This window comes from Cariama cristata, unplaced genomic scaffold (assembly GCF_000690535.1).
Source record: "Cariama cristata isolate BGI_N322 unplaced genomic scaffold, ASM69053v1 scaffold35809, whole genome shotgun sequence".
Taxonomy (NCBI): Eukaryota; Metazoa; Chordata; class Aves; order Cariamiformes; family Cariamidae; genus Cariama; species Cariama cristata.
In genome coordinates, this window is record NW_009635837.1 from 19,509 (window position 1) to 26,998 (window position 7,490).

Sequence of the window (7,490 nt, forward strand, 5' to 3'; positions counted from 1 at the left end):
TGGTGGTGGTGGTGGTTAGTTTTATTTTGATTCACAAGCAAAAACTGTTTAGCCTAGGAAAAGATCAGGGTTTTAAGAAAAAGCTGTTCCCCAATCAGGTTGGTCCTGGCATTTTTCATTAAGGAATCAGAGCATACCACATAGATAGTCTTGGGACAGAATCCTGAGGTCTTCCTTCCCGTTTTAAACAGATATTCATGAGCCCAGTCTGTTTCTCCTGAAAGACACAAGTGTCTTTCTCAGTACCAAAACTGGGAAAGCAGGTGCTACTTTAAAGCACAGAACAAGGAAGAATACCAACTCCTGCATTATGTAATGATTTGAACATTCAGTTCCAGGGGAGGGAAACAGTAAAGAGGGGCAGAGTGTCATCCATCAGTAGACACCAAAGCAGTCTTAAACCACATTTTTTTAAGCAGAATCAACTAAAATTCTCAAAAGATAGCGGAACAGACAAATAATTCACCCCGTTTCCTAAGTACTATTTGACACTACTTCCCTGTTTAATGCCATGCGTAGCAAATGGGAACTTCACAGGATAAGGTCTAAACAAAAAAAATCAATAATCCATGTATACAACCGGCACAAACCTGCCACTTCTATAAATAAGCCTATGACTGTGTAGCTAAAGTTCATATGCTGGTGTGTCATTACTATTTGTGAAAAAAATGCAGGTGCGTGCCTACAGGAATAATTCTGAGAAACTTCATATAGGCTAATACACTTTGGAGAGTACAGAAGTAAACATTTAAAATCAACTTAGGTAAATGCAATTAGACAGTAAGACACTGTATTGGATCATTTATGAAATCAAAGAAGTTCCCATTGATTAAAATCAGACCAGATGAAGCAGAAAAAAGTGCACTGAGAATCTTAAATTTGGAAGCATGTGTGTATTTGTATACAAAGAGACAGCTCCATATTTCAATAGTAAAAAGCTTTTCCTAATGAGCAATTGTTCTCTTCTGCCAACTGCATTTAGATCAGAAAGCATGGGCTTTTTTCTTTCGACTAAGCAAGCTAAGTTGAAACTGAAATCATATACAAGCATATACAACTGAGAGCATACACAAGTTGACTTGTGGGTGTACTAACAATGCAAACATTGTTTCCACCACTGATTCATATAATTTAGCCTTATTATGGATGATCTGGCATGCAATTTGATAATTCTATCGTATTGTCATTGCCTAAAATGCATATATTCTTTTGTTGTTAAAAAATGTATCTTAAAATTATAAACCAGATATGTCATAAATTCTGTTACAAAAAACTAAATTTTAAATCAAAAGCTAGAAGAAATAGGAATGATGTTGGAAGCAAAAGCAAATTTTCATAGGGCAGTGACCAAGAGAAAAAAGATTGTAGTTCTCTTTTTATTTCAGAATTTCTACAAGTAGGTGGTAATTAGTTACAAAATCTATTGAAATGAAATCACACATGGAATCAGATGGTGCACACATAAGTTACTAAATATTCTTTTTAAAAATGAATTCACCAAGTGGAAAACATGATGGTCTCAGAGTTTCAATTCATTGTTTTCTTCTCTCATCTCATATAATATTAATTTAAACTGGTTTAGGTTAGATTTCTACAATCTCTGATTGTTTATTGTCTAGTGTCACTAGGAGCTGACATGTCACTATGACTTCACGTTGTAAAGATTTTTTTCTCTTGTATTAAAATACCTTCTTTGCTGGCTGACAAAAAAATATGCCAGATGCACTTAGCAGGCTCATATATTTCCAAAGGCAATCATATAAATGAGACAAGGGAACACTTGCCTCCACCCAGTTCTGCTAGCAAGAAGACTTTATTTTATTTTATTCAGGAACAACAGCTTCCAGCTGGCTTGATGGGAATTAGTCCTAACCTTTGCTGACTCCCAAAGGGATAGAAAGATAAAACCTCCAAGAGCTTTGCAAAAATTTTGCCCTGTGCCTTTGGCTTCTATATTTAGGTATTCTTAATTTGTGCTAGCTAAAAAAACATTGTACTTGTAAGGGTTAAACGACAATTAAGTCAATAATACCCTTTAAAACGTAAAGCCTACAAAATACAGACAGATAACAATGTTACTTGGAGTGAAATATCCACAGTCTAAATTCCGTATGATAACATGAGTACAGTGAAAACCAATGCTGTCTCTGTTGATGAAACAGGGTAATCAAAATGGAACTAATTTCTCAGATATCCTGGATTTTAAATACCATTTTTGACCTAAGTGCAGCTCCTTACCAGAATCTAAGAGTAGTGAAATTACTAACAGTCTGAATGTACAAGAAATATTCAAAACCAGTTCAATTATTGTCTGAAAAGCAATATGTGAAGAGATATTGAATATTGTATTGAACACTTTTGGTTTGCCTTGCTTAAGGAAAACTAGACCACGAGGCTTTGTTTTTCCCTTGTTGCTGGCTTACAGACCAGACTACTACTTGATTGGTACTGTGGGCAGAAACATCTTTCACATACTTCCCTGCTGTTGCCCCCTCCTAAACGAACAGGATTTCTTATTTAGCCACCAAAACATGCTGCTTATAAGTTTTCATCTTTGAAGGCTCTGTAAAGCTTAGGGAAGAGAGCAGAAAAGATGCAGAGGACCATTTCTTAATTAATGTCAAATACTGAAGCTAGCAAAGTTGGCAGGGAGCATATTTAGTTCAGGGGACAGTATTTTCCAGATTGTAACAGCCAAGAGACAGCTCAGGAAACAAAATTTTCTGGGTTAGCTGGAGCTATGTGACAGTTTTGTGTTTTGTTTTCTTAAATGCTGTCCCTTTCATAGTTCTCCTTAATTAAAAATTATTCTAATATACCGAAGTAATACTTTACTTCTAATGTGACAGTTACTCCCAATTTGTTGTATAATTACTAATCAGAAAAGGCAAATAGCTTCCTAGGCAAATGCAAAAATATTGCTATTTAGAAAATTAATTCACTGATATACTACCCACTTTCTTGTTTTATTGGAAGCTAGTAAGAGCAGAATAAGCAACACAAGGTTTTAACATTACTTTTCCTGAAAACATAAATACATTAAGGTAGCTCTGTAAATGAAATCTCTCCATGATCAAAACCACCATATCAAAGAACTTTGAGCAGTCAGATTTTCTGAATAAAGGAAAAGATGGAATTAACTAAGAATACTGTTCCCACATTGATACAGTAATGAATACAAGATCATTAAGCCATCTGCATAAACAGTGAGCAGGTGTTAAAAGCAAAAAGTAATTTCTGTAGGGGAGGAAAAGTCTAGAAACAAGCCATTTCTTAATGAGAAATTATCATTACAAAATATGTATTTGTTTAAAAAATATTGCTTAGCATGATCATGCTAATGTTGTCATAAATTCATTTTCAAAAATCTTTTTGTTTACATTATGAATCCAACAGCACCTTGCCCATTGTGTCAGCACCTATGTGATCGGACTCACATTGGCTGTGCATTCATGGTGTCTAAGTAGCTAAAATGTGTACTTTCACATCCTACAATTAGTAGCTCATTGTAAAGAATAGCAGTTTGTTAAGAACTTTCCTGACATCCTGAGTTCTATAGGTATATTTACATATATATCTGCGCATTTATACATGTATATGTACAAGCCACATATTCGTTTTCCTTATGAAGGTACACTTTGAATCAGTCACTGATAATTCATAGAAAATCTGGAATTAACTGTTTTTTGCAGTCACGTTTGTTCTTTGCATGTATGAAAATGTTATTTGTTTGTGTACTTTTAGTAAGAATTTAAGCATCTTCTGTTCTGCTGCCTGTCTTACATCTAGCTAGTTTGAATTAAAATGTGAAAAAAAAAAAAAATGAGATCCACAGATTTACAATGGTCATTTTAAGAAAAACTGGCACAAAGCAATCAACAATTTACTTAGAAAGATTAAAACTACCTACATATTGTGGGAAGCTTAAATATCAACAGTTCTCTTCTAGACACTCTGTCAACTTAACCCAACTGCTGTTTCAATTTTTATCATCTTATTTTGTGGAACTACAAAATACAACTGTTCTAATGGAGAAATCAGAAAATAAAAGCAATTCCTTTTTTTATTTTTCTGCCCTTTAGTTCCTCTGTTTATTTAAAGGCATGCTGGGGCCAAATTTCTTCAGAGAGCTGGGAACATTGAGTTCTGGAAGAGTAACCACATAAGCACCACAAAATGTGAACTGCTGAGTGTCCCTGTGCAAATCCAGCCTAAATTTGATTGCAAATCTAACTCAGCAAGTCAGCATTTCTGAAGAGCTCAACATCCTATTTTGGAATAACAAAAAAAGTGACAAGCCTTTTGAGCAGCTTGGCACTGCTCTATGGCAGAGCGCAAACCCAACGTTTAAGCTCAGCAGGGTGACTTGTGCAAGCCAGAGAAGGATGATCTGGCTTCCAGTATGCGCTACATCTGCAGAGGTTTTGCACATCTTTTCCCCAGATTGTCACAAGTTAGCCCATTCACAGATGGTCACCACAAGCAGGTTGATGCTGAGAGCAGCTTACTCTGCCGCACCACAGGCAGGATCAGAGGCACCCAGCAAAAGCACTATCTTGCAGCAGTGCCTGAATTTGAACAGATGTAATCAGCAGTTCAGACAGGGCTGCCTTCTCCACCTGGCCAGAAGTGTTTATAAACAAAAACAATATGCTAGTGTTTCCCTGACATTCATGCTAATAAACTGTGGAAGGAAATCAGCATTAGGAAGCAAAACAACATATAATTGCTATAGACAAGTACTGCAAAACAGCCAATTTGTCTGTGATTCAAATGAAAAATTACTATTACTCTGCCTTCATTTGCTATCTTCTGTATCAGAACCTGTTATTAATCATATTCCCGGTCCAGACTCCAGGAATAATACGGTTTAATACCCAGCAGGAAGTGAGTATGTTGACATAATAACCAAAGTGTATATATTTTGGTTGAATAACTACTTTCTTTCAAGGGAGGAAGGTTATGGAGCCATTGTGAATCTAGCTTTGACAAAAAACTGAGTTTTAAACAGTTAGACACCACCACAGGAAGAGTCACTCAAGTGGAAAAAGATAATCATTGGATGCAACAGTGTACATTAAATGACAATTAGAGAAGTTTCTTATTAAAAAAATAAAAACAAACCACAAACCCAAGACAAATTACAAATCAATTACCTCTTACTGTCAAGCACATGAAAATTAAGGCTTTCTTGACACCATACTGTGAGATACTGGCAGGGTTTTATTCTGTTCTGTATAAGCAAATGCTTCGAGCCCTGACTCATTACACTGGCCCGCTACAGATCTCCAAATAACCTTCAACAACAGTAACAAAAATGCTTGACAATGTCACCTAATCCCAATAGGGCGATTTATTAATCCAGGGGAAAATCCTAATGATCAAAAATCCTCTCTGGATATCATGGTCAATGCTCCTGTACCTCACTGTCAGGGGCCTCTCCATCCCATTGCCAAAGATTCTTGTTCAACAAGGTATTTCTGAAAACTCAACCTGCGGCTGCTCCTTTGCTGGAATTTCAGATCAACCTGCACTGCTACACAGTGAGGCAGTCAGCTGCCTGCCTTCTCCCTCTGCCCGCAGAGAGCAGCACCGCAAGTTCCATGAAGAAACGGAAACTCTGCCTACAAATAAGTTAGGCTTCAGTGGTGACATGGACTCGCATCATTTAACCACCTGCCACTGTCAAACTCTGAGACAGCAAAAGACAGAAGAAAGAGAGACACATAAAACTAGGGTGCCATGATTCAAATCTGGTGACACTACAATATCAGGGTCTTGCCATTTAGACTTTGCTGAGCCAGATTTTTCAAAAGAGATCATCTCCCATCTAAGCATCTAAACAGCAAGTTCACTACTGAAAACATCACCACTCCCAAAAACTGTCAGTATGCTTTCCAGAGAGCTCAGTCTGCTGACTGCTTCTGGAAGCCTCATGGGGAGAAAAGCCCTCCCAGAAACACTGACCAGTGGGAGTGGGACCAGCTAGAAGACACAAGAGCAGTACAGGTGGCCCATTTCTCTATAGAGTCTTCTGAATTTGGCTGATAAAATGCAAGTATCTACAACGACTTTCTCAGAATAAAACCAAACTGCCTGCAGTTGATCGCCAAGTATGTTGAAGGAACATGTCCGTGGAGAATGAATGACAGCAAAGACATTTTCAATACATCAGCATTTCTTATACTCATCAGTAATTTCTTTTCATGCAGCTTTTACTTTCTTAGTTGATACTAATTGTACCTTTCCTGCAGTTTCTTCAGGAAGAAAAAATTTGTGCATTGGTTATCTCCTGGCTGCTCTCGTTTATAACATGTTGCCATAATTCCAGATTCGTGCTTCTAATTCTACTGTTCTTGTTAAAAAAGGTGTTACTTTTTTACAATAATCATCTTCTCTCTGAGGTGCTCCTGCAAAGCAAAAAAACAGATGTGAGGCTCACGGTGCTGTTTCTGAACAACGAGGAGAGGTCATCCAAGCTCACTCCAATTTACTCAGACTGCGCCAACCTGGTAACACTCTCATCCCAGAGGTGCTGTCACTTAAAGGTTTGCTATAATGCACTTGAAAGGAATGTTTTTCTCCAGATAGTTAAAGGCAGAAAGACTGGAAAGATACTGCCAATTCACTAGATGAAAGCAGACTTCGTACACTGTTTCCTGAATTATATGACACTTTTTAAAATAAACAATGAAAAGGACTTCGTGATTACTGCTACCAACCAGTAATGTCTGAGAACAGTGTGGAATGTGGAGACCAGCAGTACTGCCAAGTGGATGTGCAGCATCTGACCTTCAGGTCACTGGTAACCTAAAAAAGGAAGGGCTGTGTCACAGACAGTGAATATTTCATGCTGAATTTGTTCTCAGAGAGACCTGTTTTCCTCAATATCTTGTTCCAACTGCCATTGCAGAACAAAGGTAAGAGCTACACTGCATGCAGGGGTTCGGAGGGGGGAAGTATTTTTTTGTGATTCTTGTGGTGTTGGTTGGTTGGTTGGTTTGGTTGGGTATTTTGCAGCACTCTTAATGTCATCGTTTGGTAGACTGATCAGTTAAAGGTCAGCCTGATGTGATTATCAGTTTTCTGTAAGAGTTCAAGATAGCTCACCTCAAGAGGAGCTGCAGGAGAGTTCCTGTTGCAGTGACTAGAGCAAGTGGAAAGGCACAAAGTAACAGACCTCCCTAGCCCCTTCAGAAACTGAAGAATTAACCATTGTACTGCCCCTTCCCAAGGCTTTTGATTGTCTTTGACATTATGAACTCCACCCTGACAGCTGTGGTTCCAATGGGTTATGTCCTATTCGGAAAGCATGATTGTTCCCAGTCTATCATTAAAGGTGCAGTTCACGTCAAAGACGCAGCTCGTGTCAAAGCTCATGTCATGCCATGATGCGGCTTTTGTCAAAGACCAGCAGTTTCCTATCAGGACTGGATACAGTTGTAATATAGACAGGGACAATTGCAGGCCACAGATCATGAGTGAGCATG